Source organism: Delphinus delphis, chromosome 21 (genome assembly GCF_949987515.2).
Source record: "Delphinus delphis chromosome 21, mDelDel1.2, whole genome shotgun sequence".
NCBI lineage: Eukaryota > Metazoa > Chordata > Mammalia > Artiodactyla > Delphinidae > Delphinus > Delphinus delphis.
In genome coordinates, this window is record NC_082703.1 from 14026196 (window position 1) to 14045485 (window position 19290).

The 19290-nt window shown below is 42.8% G+C and overlaps 1 long non-coding RNA gene across 1 annotated transcript in view; it reads right to left on the reverse strand.

The window, feature by feature from the left end:
- The window catches only part of LOC138413937 (uncharacterized), a 99900-nt gene extending 82030 nt beyond the window's left edge, over positions 1–17870 (reverse strand). The window contains exon 1 of the long non-coding RNA XR_011246334.1: positions 17729–17870. This is a non-coding gene — a long non-coding RNA (uncharacterized lncRNA). The remainder of the gene's footprint in view (positions 1–17728) is intronic.
- Positions 17871–19290: the final 1420 nt, after the last annotated feature.

Below are 19290 nucleotides of genomic sequence, written 5' to 3' on the forward strand. Positions count from 1 at the left end.
AGTCTCATGTCACTAGAAAGACAAATTTATGTAGAAATCTTTTTCAGTGACACTGCCAAGTATTGGCAAATACAACTAGCCTAGCATCTCTTGGCCATTGAAATGAAAGTTTGAAATGATGGTCATTTACGGGGTTTTACTGCATTTAGTTTCCTGAAACTGAGGCTCCAATTGGTAAAATAATTTGATCATTCTCCCCAATTAAACCTTACAGACTTGACAATACAGATTATTTTTTAAGTTGGGCATCTCTGCAGAAATTACACCAGATCTCTTTGTGTTTTGAGGAATGGTTGCCTAAGTTGAATTTCCAGGCTGGGAAAATTGTGTGGTCCCAGGATTACTGACGCTGTGGTCATCTCAGAGCCTGGCAAAGGAAGATGCTCCTTCTGTGAGTTAATCATCCCACTGCTTTCCACGACATGTATATATATGTCTGAAATTCCTAGAGGAAATACTCACCATATTCTTGGAGTCTTCATATTTGTATTCACTGTGCAATTTGCAACATATACAGTATTTAAGGGACCTTTTGGCAAGTCTGAAAAATAGCATTTTTCTGGGCAAAGTGCTGTGCCCAGACTGAGCCTGCGGGTGGCAGCAGAAACTCAGGCATGGAAAAAAGCCAGCCCACAAAGGCTTCTTGGGAACTGTGGACCCTCTATTTGCTTCCAGTGACTTGCAAAAAACGACCTGGAAGCTTTAGCAGCCATAATTTTAGTGGATTTAACACACCACTTGAAGCCATCCTATCTGTTCTTCAGCGTGAATGGAGATATCTGAGACCACTAGCACAAACTGCAAAGAATCATGTATTCCCGGTTAAGTTAAAAAAAAAAAAAAAAATCAGAATGTCCTTCTTAGCAATAGGGCATTATTTAGGCTAAGCTGGACATTTAATGAGCGATAGCTTCCAAATTATGGCCTGTGACAGCTATTATTCATGTTACTTATGCTAGAACAAACTCTCCCCGTTTGACTGGGTTGCTAAGGAAACAACGCAGACCCTCCAAGGGGTAGGCAAGAGACAGGGGGCATAAAATGACTCATCACTTGTAAACTCATGGCTCTCCTACAGCCGATATCACAGCTGCTGCTGTTGTATCTCATTTCATCTGATATTATTTGGTCTGCATATGCCTGATTTATTTTTACCCATCCTTTAATTCTTAAAATTTCTGTTCAGCTTTACAGTTTGTGTCTTCTAAGGAATTTGCCTATTTTATCTAAGACATCTTTTTAATGTCTGGAGGTGGGGACGGTCTCTAGTGACCCCTTCCTCCCTTCACTCCCAATGTTGGTAATTTGTGTCCTCTCTTTTATTCTTGGTGAGTCCGGCTAGAGTTTTTATCATTTATTTGGTTGAGTTTTTCAAAGAACCAGCTTTGAGCTTCACTGATTTTTCTCTATTATTTTTTCTATTTTCCATTTAATTGTTTTATGATCTTATCTTTATTATACATCTAGCATATATTTGTGCTTTTTTGCATTATAATTTCTTGCATTTGCATATTTTAAAATATACATTTTACAAGAATATATATGCTTGTCACAAACTTTTGTATTCTTAGTTTTTTTCCCCCCCTCATTAGCTCTTAGATTTAATTTTTCCTTTTTTTTTTTTTTTTTTGGAGCATTGTGGATTTTCCTTAGTAATGAAACAAGGGTGATCCATGTTCAAGAATTCAAAAGTGTAAAAATATCCTTTTTCTGCCCTCACATTTGAATATTATGCTTCTGGACAAGATTCACAGATCACAGTTCTTTTGTAATCAAAAGTCTGCAAATGGGAAGTTTGGTACTAGCCTATATTCTCTTCTTATGCAAGTACCTGTTTTTCCTATCTGAATGTTGTATTTTCTCCATCCTTGGGGTTTGGAGATTTAAGTGACGTATAGCCATCTCTGTCTGTTCCAATAAATTTTACTTGGGTATTGGTGAGCATCTGCTAATAGAAACAGTCTCTCCTCAGCTCAGAAAAATTTTCTTATATAGTTATGTGAACATTAATTTTTCTTCATCCAGTGTTTTTCTCCCTCTAACACTCATTTTTCATGTAATAAAATCCCAGGCCAGGTCCATTCCTATCTATTTGTATCTTCTATTTCCTTGTTTTTGTTCAGCATTCTAGTTTTTCCATTTCTTCTCCCCAAATTCCAGTTCAGTTCTAGGCCAAGTCTACTGTGTGTCTCATGTCCTCTATGGAATTTCTAAATTTGTAAATCAGTTTTTGAATTTCTGAAAGCCTTCTTTTTGCTCCAGTAACATCTCCTGGGAGATCTTTTTATGCTTTTATTAAAGTTCTCTCTTGTCTTGTCTGCTAGCAGAACCTCAACAGAAACAAACCTACTCCCTTTAGCCAGCCTGCTCGCCCCTCCGCACCAGATGCCTCTTCCTGGGGGGGGGTTCCCTCAGCCCCACAGAAGTCAGGCTGTTGAAAAACCATGGCAAATGGTGAACTGGCAGGAAGTGGTGAATGAGACGGCAAGTTCATTTTATGGTGGATGGGGGTGGAGCTTATTGTTTATAGGATGGGAAGAGATGCAAGTTCGGGGGGAGGGGCTCAGGGGAGAGAGGGAAAGTCTCTGATGAGCACAGGCTGCAAACAATTCATTCCTCAATGTGACGCAGGGTCTTCATTCTCTTCAAAGAACATGGACAGCAAACATGAAGACTGCCAGAAAGATCCTTTAGAGTCTTCAACTGGGCTCCCTCAGATGCCCCGGCATCAGCATTCTGTATCATCTGGAGTCTCAGTTGAAGAGGCAAATGTACCCCACTAGCCTGCACTTTCCGCTCTCCACCTAGCGAGCCCAACAGTGAGTCTCTGCACCTGTCCTTTCTCTACAGCATTCAATCCTCAGATGCACCCAAGAACCCCTCTAGATACCTACGCACCAACCTTACCTGGGAGTTTAATGTAGAATCTCATGCCCCACCTCAGATCTACTGACAAGAAATGTTCATAGTAACAAGATCCCCACGTAATGTGTCTGTACCTTAAAGCATAAAAAACATGCCCTGGGCCACTGCCCCCAGCTACAGACACCTGCTGGCATGTCACACTTATCCTGGCTGTTGAGTGGCCCCAGCAAGGAGGTGGCAGGATGCTGGGTCCAGAAACACAGGCTTAACCTGACATTTTCTCAGAATCCTTTCATTATAGATTTTCAAGTGTGTTTTTAGATGTTTGTAACAATATAGTTTTAGACTTATAAGAATGCTGAAGCTTAAAAAGACCTGAAAGAGGACCAATTTCCACCATCTGACTGTATAAATGAACCCATAGGCTAAGAAGCTTAATAAATATCATAGAACTAATAAGCATTGGGGCAAGAAAAGAATGTCTAGAACGCTGCTTTCTTTCTTCATTTCACTGCCCACATCTTACTGTAGTTGTTGTAGTTGTTCTATAAACAAACAAGTACCAGTCTTCAAATATAACTGGGACAAAGCTAAACCAGAACCAAATCAAAACAACAAAAACCACCACAAAAAAAAAAGAAAGAAAGAAAGAAAGAAAAAGGGAAGGGAAGGGGAGGGAGGAAGAAGAAACATCTGGTAAATGAAGTATGAAGCCACACTTTCAAAGTCAGAGAGCTAATAAACTAATAAAATCAGATAGCTGTAGCTTTCCCTTGGTCACAATCTGGCAGTATTTGGTAAAAAGCAGAAAAAGAAAATTGCTGAGTAAACCAAGATCTATCTTTCATTAGGTGAAAAGGAATATAAGAGTTCTTGTGGCCTTACCAGAGAGTAGCCTGCAGTAGAGGAATGAATGGCTCCCCAACACTTTGATCACAGACATTGAAGGCAAACCCGTGGAGAAGGGCGTGTGGGAGGGACTGAGGGCAGAGCCTGGGTGGGACCAATGGGCGTAAGGAGGAGGGGCAGAGGTGAGAGACAGCAGGTACCACAGATGGGATTACAGCTCCTGGCGAACACCTGACCAAAGAAGCAAGGCAAAGGTTAGCACGGTACAGAGGAAAGTCACTAACTGCCTGTCTTTCTTGTTAGAAACTTAACGTGTGAACAGAGCATGCAGACGTTGACCCCAAACCTTTGGCTGCGGCTCTGAAGTCCTTGTCTGTACCACTGGGGGTCCCTGCTGGTGATCCATGCTGACATTTGCCACTATTCTTTTTTAAGATGAAGAATAAGTGAAACACTTTTCACAATAAGTGAAACAACAGTGAGGTCCATACTATCTTTTCCTGCTCTTTGACTTCGAGATCTTTTACTCTGAATGTCAGGTTGAGTCCCTGGGGTACACTCTTTGGAGAAACAGCAAAAGGAGTTAGGACGACTCATTTTTAACAGTGACAACAACACTTTAAAGGCTATTTAGAAATGACAAGTACATTTTAAACTGAAATCATAAGTGACACAAATTTGGGCAAGAAGTGAAATCAAATGGCTCCATGGAATGGAGACTCCCCCAGAAACATGGTTAAATCAAGGAGCAGGTTGTCACTCAGGATAGGATAAGGACAGCAGTTTTTAAAATGTCTCACGTCACACCAGAGTATATTAGCAATCTGTTAATCAGATGGCCCAGATGGACACAAGCAAGGGAGGCTGGGAAAAGGTGATTCTCTGGTATTTATACTCAAACAGATGGGTTCCTCCAACGTAATTCAGTTTGCCACATTGCCAAATCAACAGCTATGAAAATTAACACAGATTGGACTTGCTGCATAAATGGTCCTCTGTAGCAGGCTTCTTTTTTCTTCCAAATTGCTGCTTAAATTTCACCTCTTTCCTGAAATCTTTTCAGGCTAATATCTCCTGGCATGTCATCATTTAACATCTCTTCCTTTCGGCTGTTTGATACACAAATGGACACCCACACAATTCTCTGCTACCCAGCCTGAGGATAAGGTGTTGGTGAATCAGCTTGCTGATGGAGAGTCACTATGCTTAAATATACATAAATTAGCAAATTCTATACTTAGAAAATAAAATGTACCTAACACCAAATAAATCATTTTAGCATCAATTTTTAAAGTATTAAGCTTCATCACAATTTACCCTATCATTTTATTACTAATTACACATTTTCGAACTTCTGCCAGCACCCAGCATTCACAATGGTCACAGTATTTATTAGATTACTGTTTATATGTATATACTGGGCTAACTACACACTCATGCTCTCATGAGTCAATGGGAGGGGTGTATTCCATTAACCACGCTATATTTCTTTAGTACAAATTTATATTTATGACCAAGTGGGATGGATGTATCCCAGGAATGCGAGGATGGTCGTAGTGCAAACTCCTGACAATTAAACTGTAAGGCCGGCAGGTCCGGGGAGGGGCCCAGGGAGCCAGACGGACCCACCCACCCCCCCCCCCCCCCCCCCCCCCCCCCCCCCCCGCCTCGCCAAGGAGGCTGATGCAACCGACCGGTCTTCCCGCTCCCCGAGGGGCGGAACCACCGGCTCTGAGGCTGGTGCAATCGACACCTGACATTGCCACGACACCAGAAAGATTACCAAAAAGGGGGCTGCTTCACACAGCAAGCGCCTCCCCTGCGTCCACCCCTATAAATTTCGTTCGCGCCCGCACTCGGGCGCGACTTCTCTGGCCCCTTTCTTTCAGACCAGTGAACCTCGCCCGGGAGCGTTCCCAAATAAAGCTTAAGCTCTCCTCCGTTTTTGGTGCCATTCCTTACATTAGCTTTTTTTTTTTTTTTTTTTACTGTACTATAAGCGCCTGACATTAAGCTTTTGATTGCCAAGTATCCACTTGGAAGGCTGCTATCTCGAATAAACATATTGCCAGATACGTAACTACACAAAGAGCCAGGCTACTCCACGCACACAGTTCCCCTTTTTAGAAAGCTCTAGGTGACTTAAATAACTGACCACTTGAGTGACTCTACTTTTCCGTTCCTGCGCTTTAATTCCTGCTCTTATATTTAAAATTCACCAATAAGGGATGAACCCTCAAGGCCGTGGGCACCCCACTGTCAACCTCAATAAAGGCAGAACCCCAGTTCCACATTCGCTGTCTCTGCCATGACCTCGCTGTGCCTCCAGGACCCGTGAGTAATAAACCTCGTCTTCTCCAAGTTCTCTCTCTTGTGGCTGTTGCTGAGGTGCACCCTTCAATCATAATAAACCACAAGGGCCGGTCCAGCCCCACATTGGCTCCGGTCTGGGAAACGCCTGTGGGGGCTGCCTCGGTAGTACAGCCCAGGTGAGTGCCCCAGGCACGTCGAGCCCATAGCATCACTATTAATAGGCTGAGACCGACCCAAAACATTGGGTTAACATCTGAAAGTAGATCAATATAATGCACCATATTAACAAAGGATCAAAATCACATGATCATCTCAATAGACGCAGAAAAAGCATTTAACAGATTCTAACTCCCCTTCACGATAAAAATACTGAACAAACTAAGCATACAAGGAATTTCCTCCAGCTGTTAAGGGGCATCTTGAAAAACCCACAGTGAAGACCTCATGTAATGGACAAAGACTGACTACTTTCCCGCAAGATCAGGAATATTACTGGCTCCAAATTCCAAGTCCCAGCGGGACGCATCAGCCCAGCTTGGGTCACATGCCTGCTCCCTACTGGGCTGGGGCGCACAGAGCAATGCTCTGTCCATGGTCACTGGTGGGAGGTGGGGACTGGCCCCCACCAAGACACCCCACGACGGGGAGGAGGTAATTCTCCACGAGGAGATTCAGGTGCTCTTGGGAAGGGCCCGGATCCCAAACGGCTGAAAAACAAACCCCAACAGAGTACTGTTTTATAGTACTATTTGGGTCTTCTCACTCCAACTGGCATGTTCTTTGTTTGCCATTTCACAATATTTCAATATATCTTTGATAATTCAAAATATATTTTGAGGTCCTAATTGTGAACATTAATGTTATTAAAGACTATGGCTAGTGGATTTTGAAATGAAAGTTGTTGCCGGTTCTTGCCTCCAGACCATTTCTTTCTTGGCAGATCCCGTTTATGGGGGCTCTACCCTTCTCCTGGGGTGAGAGGGAAGCCTGCAGTGTGTGTGGTTTTTTGTCTCCAACTGCTGGACCACTGCCCCATCTAATTAGAACCCTAGCTATAATAACCCCAGCTGGGTCCCCTCTTTACCTCTTGACAGCTCAGCCTGGACCTAGTTGGAATCTTTGTATGCCCACTCGGACGTGGCTTTAGAATGCCAGGTTATCAATTGGAATCGCTCTGCCTCGGCCGAGCTGCAGCCCTCCTGATTCTCTCCTTCCTTCTTCCTCCCCTAGGCTCAGTTGGCTTCTCCTTCCCAAGATGCTATGGAAAAGACAGCCAAGGTGTCGTCTTTAAACCACTGCTTGTGGGAAGTTTCGAGGAGGCATCCAAGTAGTCCTCCCGGAAGGCTACGGACTTATTTTAATGATGTTTCCATAACATAACGTGTTTATATTTTGTTTCTTGGACTCCGAAAATTTTCTCCAGGACCAGTTTATAAGTCACATAAGGAAAGAAATTCCACTATGCTATAACTATACCTTGAATACTAAATGTTCTTAGGAAAATGTGAATTTGATTAGGTCCCCTCCCTGCTAAAAATGGTCCCAAAGGTTCCCAAGAACCTCCCTTGGTTTGGCCCATCAGGTACTTCATGCCCTGGGTGGGATCTGCCCATTTGCCCAGCTTCAACGCCGGCCATCACCCCATGAGAACCTTCACTCCAGTGATTCTGCACTGACAGCAAGTTCTCACAACATGCCTCCAGGCCTTGGTGTTTTTCTATTCTGTCTGCCTGGAATGTTCTTCATATGGATAACATATCTTTCAAAAATTAGCTCAATGTCATGCTCTCTGTGAAGCCTGCCCAATCAGCCTAACCCAGGCCCATCTCTGCTTCCTCCTCTTTGCTTTCACAGAACGTCCATACGTCCCTCTGTCACATGTATCACACCGCACTGCAGTGATGGGGGTGGGAAGTTGTAGGGCGTGTATCTTACATTATTTTGAATCTCCAGTGCTTGGTGCGCCTTAAAGTTACGGAAGTGCCTACCGCATAGGGAGCAGAGTGGTGCACTTAACATTTTTTTCTTTAAATCAACAAGAGCTGAGAGTGAGTGCAGATTTATTATTACTCATGACGGTCATGAGACTTTGAAAGATTAGTTTCAAATCAACTGAACTCATAAAGCATCTTTTAGTTTTCATAACAACACTTATTTTCCAGATCTGATCAGAAAGTTTAGGCATTAAATTTAAAAGTCAGAATTAAGGAAAAACCCTCAACAGCAGATCACTAAAAGCAGTTCAATTCAATTTAACATTTGTTGTGTATATCCTATATGCAAGACACTGGTTACTAAGATATTGGTTCACTTTCACTAGACACTGAATTTCAGAAAAACAGTGAAATATAAATTTTCAGAATGAAAATACTTTAGCTTTTTCTGCATAAATAGATTCCCAACTCTAAGTGTCCACCATTGCAAATTATATTACATGATTCTTCTGTCTTGTTTTGTTTATACAAGTTGAAATTTTGGGATATGACCAGAAATGCAAATGTCTCATTAGCATATGTATAAAAATAGGAGAACAAATATAAATTTTTTCTAGGCAGAATCCTGAACATGCAAAAAAAAAAAAAAAAATTACCTACTAGAACTCTAGAGGCCCAGGGGCTGAAGTCTAGATTTTGGTTTTATATACAGTTCAAATTCAGAATGGCATCCATTCATTTCATGACACAGCTGTATTAGTCCAGGTTTTCCAGAGAAACAGACCCAACAGGATATATTTAGGCTTATAAGAGGTGATTCATTATAGGAGTTGGCTCACATGCTGGGGGCTCAGATAAGCTATGATATGCCGTCCACAAGCTGGAGAACCTGGAAAGCCAGTGGTATAATTCAGCCCAAGTATGAAGGCCTGAAAACTGGGGGTCTGCTGGTATAAGTGCTGGAGTCCAAATGCACAAGAACCAGGGGTTCTGGTTTTGGAGGGCAGGGGAAGATAGACATTCCTGCTCAAGGAGAGCAAGATCATTCACCCTTCCTCTGTCTTTTTGTTCTATGGGGGCCCTATATGGATTGCATGATGCCCACCCACATTGGTGATGACCGATCTTTACTCAATCTACTGACTCAAATGCAAATCTCTTCCGGAAACACACTCCTGGACACACACAGAAATAATGTTTTCCCAGCTACCTGGGCATCCCTTAGCCCAGTCAAATGGACATATAAAATTAACCATGACAATTGGTTCAGGAAGCCCCAATAGGAGATTGCAAGATGCACCTTGTTGGTCCAAACCAAAGGTCAGTTAAGCATTTGTACACCAGCTTTTTTAGCTGTTACAGAAGGAAGCTGTCCTCAGCGGGAAGAGAACAGTTGGCTCCTCTGTTTAGAAATCATTCACTCACACAACAATCACTGATTCTTTGTTTATCATATAGAAAAAATGTGCTAGATGCTGGAGCTCAAAGATTATTAAGACAACGTTCTTGTCTTGAATCTCAATGGTATTAGGGAACAGAAATGTAAAGAGATAAATACTGTGCAATAACATCAGAAGCAGTGGTTAGCATGACCCCATAAAAACTGTCTGGCTGTTTCATAAAGTCTTCCAATATTTTGAGTATATTGCTTATCAGGTAATCAAAGAAACGTTTACATAATTAAGGTCTTCATATCTCAAAACATATATATTTTATTAATATTTATAGAAATATATCTAATATATTACACTTAATATTAATAAAATCTGGTAAGATTTTATAGTTTTAATATACATCATGTACCCTTTTTATTCCAAGTATTTTATAGGTTTTGTTATTTCTAAACTTTTTTTGCTTTTCCATTTCAACTACTTTTTTGCTAGCAGAGAGAAAAAGATACTGTTATATTGTTTACAGGCATGTTAGCCAATTCTCTTATTTCAGTATAACTTAGTGTTTATTAAGTTTTTTGGATATAGTGACATAGAAAAGAAAGAAAATATTTTATTTATTTTTTAGGTTTTTTTTTTTTGCGGTACGCAGGCCTCTCACTGTTGTGGCCTCTCCCGTTGCGGAGCACAGGCTCCGGACGCACAGGCTCAGCGGCCATGGCTCACGGGCCCAGCCGCTCCGCGGCATGTGGGATCTTCCCAGACCGGGGCACGAACCCACGTCCCCTGCATCGGCAGGCGGACTCTCAACCACTGCAGCACCAGGGAAGCCCCTCCTTGTATACTTTTTCAGTCAATTCCACCAGCCTCAGGCAACCACTGGTCTAAATTCTAAAACTATAGCCTAGTTTTGCCTGTTCTAGACCTTCATATAAATAGAACCATACAATATATACTCTTTTGTGTTTATCTTTTTTGCATAACACAAATGTTTTTGAGATTCATCCACATTGCTGGACCTATCAGTAGTCTGTTCTTTTTTATTGTTGAATAGTATTCTGTTGTATGGCTGTACCCCACACATTGTTGATCTACTCATCTTTTGATGAACATCTGTGTTATTACAGTTTGGGGCTAGAATGAGTAAAGCTGCTGTAAAATTAGTGTAAATGTCTTTTATGGACACATTCTTTCATTTCTCTTGGTTAAATCTCTAGAAGAGAGATTGCTGGGTCATATATTAAGTAGATGTTTAATTTTATAGGAAACAAACTGTTTTCCTAAACTTGTTGTTCTACCTCCCCTACTTATCAGCAATGGATGAGAGTTCCAGTTGCTTCACATCCTGCCTAACACTGCATACTATCAATTATTTAAAAAACATTTTAGCTTTTCTAAGTGCTTGTAAGCTATATTTATCTGTGATTCTAATTTGTAGTTCCCTGACAACTACAGATACAGAAATCTCTTTTTATGTATTTAGTGCCCACCCATATCTACTTTTATGAAGTGGCTCTTCAAATCTTTAACCACTTTAAAAATATGGTCATTTGGTTTCTTGTTATTGAGTTGTAAGATTTCTTTATATATTCAGGATATGAGAACTTTTTGAGATGGTCTATGGATACCAGTGAGTCCATAAGGTCAATTATTTTCAAAATAATACCAAACTATTATGCACCCTTTTTTGTGTGTGCTGACATTTGCACTGATGGTAAAAAACAAACAAAAAACTAAAGGTTGGTAAAACCACTGACTCCTTTGTGTGAATCAAGGTGGTGGCACCAACCTATACTAATGATCATTTTACCCTTTACCGCCATACACTTGTAATTTTATTGGTTTGGCCAAAAAGTTCATTCGGTTTTAAGGAAGAATAAGACATTTTTCATTTTCACCAAGAACTTTATGAAACATTCATTAACTGAACGAACTTTTTGGCCAACCCAATAAAATATGCCTGTTTCACTTAAGCATGTATTTGATGATACAATCAAATAGTAAAAATTATTAATTTTATTACATTTTAACCCTGAGGTGCATGGCTTTTTAATACTATCTGTTACTACATGGGAAGTTTGCATAAGCCCTGCTGCTGAATGCCAAAGTTTGAGGAGGAAAAAACTTGTGCAGTTGTCCAAGTTGCAAGCATACCTAGACACTCTTTTCTCAGAATATCATTTTCACTGGAAAGAATGACTGATAGACATCTGGTTATTCAGCCCCAAGTGTTTGGCAGACATGTTCCTCAAAAATGAACAGTGTGTATGTGTCATTTCAAGGAAAACGACTGACAGTGTTTGTTCCCAATGATAGAATTTGAGCTTCCAAGGTAAAATTAGAATCCACCATCATGAGCTTGATAGCTTCCCAATAGTTAAAATCGTTTCTGATGACATTTGTAGTGACGTTAACAAGTACGATTTTTTAAACATTGTATAATAGAAGGTGTCAACATTTGGAATATCAGCATAACTTAATGAACCAATATTTTCCAGATGAGCCACACCTGAGGTTACAGTTTTATATGGGAAGATCCACTCAAAGTACAAGACAGGCCAACAGATATTAATAAGGACAGTATGAAATGCTCGTTGATATGGCTTCAGGTTCCACACTACAGCTAACCTTTAAGAAATTATCATTTCTTGGGCTTCCCTGGTGGCGCAGTGGTTAAGAATCCACCTGCCAATGCAAGGGACACAGGTTCGAGCCCCAGTCCGGGAAGATCCCACATGCCGTGGAGCAACTAAGCCCGTGCTCCACAACTACTGAGCCTGCGCTCTAAAGCCCGCGAGCCACAACTGCTGAAGCCCGTGTGCCTAGAGCCCATGCTTCTCAACAAGAAAAGCCATCACAAGAGAAGCCATCGCAATGAGAAGTCTGTGCACCTCAACAAAGAGTAGCCCCTGCTCGCCGCAACTAGAGAAAGCCTGCTGCGCTCAGCAACAAAGATCCAACACAGCCAAAAATAAATAAATAAAATAAATAAATTTTTAAAAAAAGAAATTATCATTTCTTAAATGTTGGCGTTGGTATCTGTATTAATTTCAAAGGGCTGACATAAAGAACCCACAAACTGGGTGGCTTAGAAGAACATAAATGTATTACGTCACAGTTCTGGAAGCTACAAGTCTGAAATTAAGGTGTCAGCAGGTACATGCTCTCTCTGAAGGCTCTAGAGGAAGAATCCTTCCCTGCCTCTTCCGGCTTCTGGGGCCCCAGATGTTCCTTGGCTTGTGCAGCATGATTCCCATCTGTGCCTCCAACTTCACATAACATTCTGCCTGTGTCTTTTTCCCTTCACGTGTTTTCCTTCTCTATATGTCTGTGTCCGAATTTCCCTCTTATAAGGATACCAGTCATACTGGATTAGGATCCACTCTAATGCCCTCATCTGAACTTGATTAAATCTGTGTAGAGGCTATTTCCAAGTAAGGTCAACTTTCTGAGGTCCTGGGAGTTAGAACTTCAACATATCCTTTTTGGGGGGAGCACTACTGAACGCATAACAGTATCAAAGAAAAATATTTGCAGTGATCTGGAAAGGCTAGTGAAATACTTCCGTGGCCAACACATATCTGTGTGAGGCCAGGTTTTCTTCATATACTGTAATCAAAACAACATCGTAACAGATTGAATGCAAAACCACATGAGAATACAGCTGCCTTCTATTAATCTCATTAAAGGGACTTGCAAAAATGTAAAATACCACCACCATTCTCATTAACATTTTTGTATTTTGGAAAATGTGATTATTTTTCATAAAAATACATCATTTATGTTAACATGTATACATTTATTATTATAGTGACTGAATTAAAGTGTTTAAAATTGTTTTAATTTATGATATAGTAAATATTGATAGGTACAGGTAAATATTGATAAACAAAACCTCTTTGGTTGGAGGGGGTGTCCTTAATAATATTATGAGAGTAGTCTTCACTAAGGGCTAGTGGCCTTGTAGGCATCTACAGAATGTTCCAGGTGTTCCATAACTGCTCCAAATGTCTTTGAACTCTGTCAAGGTCAGGAGTTGTTCAGCTTATAACTAACTCTTCAGTAGTTATTCTTCACCTGTACCCATGGAGTCTCACTCCATGCATGTCCAGCTTAGAATCCAGCGAATGAACCCCTCTGCAGAAACTCTTTTTCTGTGTAGCACCCTGTTCTCCAGCACTCCGCCCCAGACAGTCCAGCTGCTTCAGGCTCCCTGGACTCCCATCTGTCCCTCTGCCCCCTGAGACCACTGTGTTCCCCCTCCCTTTCCAGGTTTGGTAAATGCCTCCAGGTAGAATGCTTTTTCAACCTAGGTGTTTGGAAGATAGAGCACAACGTAGATTACTTTCATCATTAGGCCTACTGTTCTGCTTTTTTGTCAAACTGCACACGCCACTGCCCCCCTGAACCGTTACTGGAACGTACGCTCTATGAAGGGACGTAGTTTTGTTCGTTTTGCTCCCTGTTGTGTCCTCAGTGCCTCGAACAGTGCTTGGAACAGAGAAGGTGTTTGACAATTTGCTAAATGAATTCAAGGAAGGTGTGAATTTTAATGCTTGTCATTATATGACCTGGATTAAAACATTTGACAAGGAGAATATAATAATTTAGAGATAAAAGTCTTATTTATATTACTTATTATTTCTATCACCTGTGTCTGGGGCTTCCTCAGATGGTATGCGTTGAGAGCTGATGCTGGCTGTTTATAACAACAATAAAGCTGCTATTTCTGTGTCTATATAATCTTGTTTAGTTGAGATTTGAACGCAGGTCTACGGTACTGCAGTCCCAGGTACCTTACCACTAGCTTCAGTGCTTTCTTGAGGACCAGTGAGGAAAACTGGTCTATATTCTTATACCTCTGAGTTACTGTGTCACTGAACATCATTAAGCAGCTCAAACAAGCTGGTTCCAAAGCAGCAACATTTCAGTAGAAATCGATACATCTAGATTTTTGTTAAAAGCAGAAGGGTCCTTTTAATTGGATTATGCAATCAGAGCATACAGTGACTTTAAAGAAAGCTCCAGAGCATATGGCATTCTAAAGTCTTCAGAGTGTGGTTTGATGGGACCAGCAGCGAACACGAAGAGGAGGTAAGATTTAAAAGAAAGCTGTTGGAGTACTGTGTTGCAAATAAAATCTAAGGCACTTGGCAATTCACTTTTCTATTTTTTTCCTGCTGTTTTCCTGCTGCCTTTCATTCCCAGACACTATAAGTGTTCCTTGCCAGTTTCTATTCTAAATTCAAACTCCATCGTGTTCTCTCCAAGAATCTGACACTTATTTCTCTCAGTAGACTGGAAAGAAGGAATGTCACAGCTTAGCTAAGTAAGGGGGTGAGAGGGTGGTCTGTGCCTCCCTGGAAGGTGTCACATGGTCTCACTTTTATCCACAGTCTAATCCCTAAATGGCAGCATGTGGGTAAAATGACCTCTAAATTCTTCCAGTCCTGTAAGTCTACCATCCTACAGGGATTATGCTCGACTCTAGTTCATACCCATTAAATTTGATACACGTCCATGTCCAAATGCTTGTTAAGGCATTCCCCTCCTGGCTGTGACACAGGCTGAAAGGGGAATAGTGTTTTTTAGGGCTTTTGTTACCCTGTATTTACAGTGTGCTGATCACCAGCCGAAGAGGACTGCAATCTCAGTGCTGTCGTTACAGACCCGGGGTCAAGAAGGCCTGTACTGCCCAAGTGGGAACACAGGAGGCAGCGAGGGGTCCATTAGGACAGGAGCCCAGGGGTCTGAGTCACAGTGATGCCCTCAGTTTGGGGCTATCAAGCCCTTGCTTTTCAAAGTGATGTCTGAGGGCTGGCAACAAAGGCATCACCTAAGAGTCTATTAGAAGGTCAGGCTCCTCCCCAGACCAGCAGGACCAGAGTCTGCATATTCAGGAGGTTTCCAGGTGTTTTGTGGACACACAAAAATCACAGCAACAAAAAAACTTAGGAATAAGCCCGAACAAGGAGGTGAAAGTTCTTATATGTTCAGAACTATAAAACACTAATAAAGGAAACCAAAGATGATCCAAAGAAATGGAAAGATATCCCATGCGCTTGGCTTGAAAGAGTTAATATTGTTAAAATGACCATACTACCCAAAGCAATCTACAGGTTTAACGTGATCCCCATCAAATCACCCATGACATTTTCACAGAACTAGGATAATCCTAAAACTTATATGAAACCATAAAGGACCCAGAATTGCCAAAGCAATCCTGAGGGAAAAGAACAAAGCAGAAAGCAAACCCTCCCAGACTTCAGACAATACTACAAAGCTACAGTCATATAGAAAACAGTGTGGTATTCACACAAAAACAGACATATGGGTCAATGGAACGAAACAGAGAGCCCAGAAATAAACCCACATACCTACAGTCAATTAATCTTCAACAAAGAAGCTAAGAATATACAATGTGAAAAAGCCTCTTAAGCAAGGGGTGTTGGGAAAGTTGGACAGCCACACATAAATCAATGAAGTGAGAACACACCCTCATACCATGCACAAAAAGAAACTCAAAATGCCTTAAAGACTTATACATAAGACATGACACCATAAAACTCCTAGGAGAGAACATAGGCAAAACATTCTCCGACATAAATTGACATAAATTTTATTAGGTCAGTCTCCCAAGGCAATAAAAATAAAAGCAAAGATAAACACTGGAACCTAACCAAACTTACAAGCTTTCACATAGCAAAGGAAACCATAAACAAAATGAAAAGACAACATACCGACTGTGAGAAAATATGTGCAAACAATGGGACTAACAAGGACTTAATTCCCAAAATATACAAACAGATTATGCAACTCAACAAAAACAAGAAAAACCAAACAGTCTAATCGAAAAATGGGCAGAAGAACTAAATAGATATTTCTCCAAAGAAGGCAAACAGATGGCCAACGGGCACATGAAAAGATGCTCAACATCACTAATTATTAGGGAAATGCAAATCAAAACTACAATGGGCTATCACCTCACACCGGTCAGAATGGCCATCATTAAAAAGTCCACAAATAACAAATGCAGTGCAGAGAAAAGGTTACCCTCCTACACTGTCAGTGGGAACGTAAGTTGGTGCAGCAACTATGGAAAACAGTATGGAGGTTCCTCAAAAAACTAAAATAGAGTTGCCATACGATCCATCAATCCCACTCCGGAGCATATATCCTGATAAAACTATAATTCAAAAAGATACATGCACCCCTACTATGTTCATAGCAGCACTATGCACAATAGCCAAGACATGGAAGCAAGCTAAACGTCCACTGACAGACGAATGGATAAAGAAGATGAGGTACACACATACAATGGAATACTACTCAGCCATAAAGAACCAAAATAATGCCATTTGTGTAACCCAACGGGACCCTATGGGGCCTTCCCAGAACAACCCCCCACCCCATGTTAGTCAGAGTGTATTTAATCAGAGAAATGAGAAAATGCAGAGAAAGGAAAACAGTCAAGCAAGACAAAATAATAATAGTTTAGCCATTAAACAAAGTCAAGTTCCTCTTCAAGGGCTGTAGATCCTATTCTGAGCCACACCATTTGTTTTGCAGCTACTGAAACCCCCGCCAGGTGGGAGAAGTTAACTGTATGCTGCCCACAAGCACTTAAACCCCAGACCAGTTGGAACCAGGTTGATGATGTTGATCCTGATTACCTCACCACCAACCAATCAGAAGAATGTCCAGGAGCTGATCACACACCCCACAACACCCCTCCCTCATCCTGTCTTTAAAACCGGTTCCCTGAAAGCCTTCAGGGAGTTTGGGTCTTTTAAGCACTAGCTGGCCGGGACTCCTAGCTTGGCCCTGCAACAAACGCTCTGCGGTCCTTCACCACAACCAGGTGTCAGTAAATAGTAGATTGGCTTTACTGCCCCCAGCAAGCAGACCCAATTCTGGTTCAGTAACATTTGCAGCACTGTGGATGGAACGAGAGCTTATCACACTAAATGAAATAAGTCAGAAAGACAAATACCATATGATACCACTTACATGTGGAATCTAAAATATCACACAAATGAACTTATCTAGGAAACAGAAACACTCCCACATACAGAAGAGACTTGTGATTGCCAAGGTGGAGAGGGGTAAGGGAGGGATGGAGTGGGAGTTTGGGGTTAGCAGATGCAAACTATTATGTATAATGGATAACAAGGTCCTACTGTAGAGCACACAGAACTATATTCAATATCCTCTGATAAACCATAATTGAAAAGGATATAAAAAGGTATATATATATATATATATATATATAACTGAATCACTTTGCTGTACAGCAGAAATCAACATTGTAAATCAACTATGCTTCAATTTAAAAAACAAGTTTGAGAAGCTTTAAGTATTGTCGACCGTCCCTACCTTACGTGTGGCAAGGGCTTTGAATCAGCTGAGCGTCTGCTGTCCCACTGCAGGAGGGGCGCCAGGTCCCAGGCACTCATGGCCGCTGAGCACCCCCGGAGGAAAGGCATGCGAGGCACCCCAGCTCCGTCTACAGCCCCGCTCCTTCCCAGCAGCTCTTCTCTGGGATCTGGAGAGGCCAACTCCCCGCGCAACCCGCCCACCGGCGCCGGCGTTCCCAGTGCGCGGCGGGAGCGCGAGTTAAAGCCGCCCGGGCGGCCAGTGCGCTCAGCCAGCCCGCGGCGGCCTCGCGCAGCGCGCCTCGCGCCCGGGTCCCCGCGCTGTCTCCTCGCGGCTATGGAACTCCGGTCGCTCCTTCGGCTCCTGCCGCCCGTGCTGGCCGCGCTGGGCGGCCTCGGGGGCTCAGCGACCGGTGAGTGGGGCCCGCGGGTGGGGCGCCCCGGGAGGGACCGCATCCCGCTCTGCAGGCTGCGGGGCGCGGGGCTGCCCGGCTGCCGGGCGGGGGCGGAGGAGAGCTTGGGGTGCCCTCGCTGGGTGTGCGCGGCTTGTCCCCCGTCCTGCGGTGACCTTCTGTCTGGGAGGGCGAGGCTAGACCGTCTGGAGGGGCCCTCTGCTTCTCAGCCTTTTACGCCTTAACAAGCCTCCCTGGTGGGTGGGCTCAGCGGATGGATTGGATGTCTTTTCCTCTCTGGCCCTCAGGCCGGTGAGAAAAGAAGCTCGTTCCGCACCTGAGGGCAGGGCGCACGCTCCCTTCTAGGTTCTTCCTTTCCTCAACATGCAAGGGAGTGGGATTGGCTTTCTAGCCCTGGTCTCTGATGGGCCCGCCCCCCAGGTTTAACCAGGCAGCAAATTTAGCCTCTTGGAGGCCCGGGACCTTGGGAAGAGGTGCTTCCCTCCAGAAACAGCCCGGGAGATACGGAGCTTGGGCCCAGGTGCGATTAGCAAGCAACTTCCAGCGCGCTTGTTAATACCACTCAGGTGTAGGCGGACCCCAAGGCAGAGGAGAGCTGGGTTGGGGTCCCAGGGTGACTGAGACACCCTGAGTTCCTGTAGGGCTGGTGGCTGGTGACCTGGGCAGGTGCAGGAGGTGCCCAGTGTTTGTCAAACGACCTGGCCTGCAGGATTGCCCATCTCTCCTGACAGGTGCTCCCAATTGGCCCTCATGGATGAACGCAGATTTTAAATCATTTTTTAAGTTATGCAGACACTTCGTTGGTCAAGGTACTGTTAACTGGTTTGCAGGAGATGTCACTTAGTCTCTGAGCTGTTTGCTCTCCAGGAGGGATTCTGACCCTCAGGGTTTTTGCCTAACCTGGTGGGGCGTCTCTGTGGCAGGAAGCCCTTGCCCTGGGTGGTCTGTTTGCTCCACCCCAGAAACAGGGTTTAAAGTTACTTGCCTTTTTCACTAAGCAGTGTTCGCCCAGGCCTTCTGGTATGAAGACATCTTTGTGATGTCTGTTGTAGAACAGCCCGTGATCATTACACTTTGTATATTGACAGACTCGGAGAAAGCTACCATGAACTTAATATGTAAATAGATTAATAAATACATTTTAAATTTA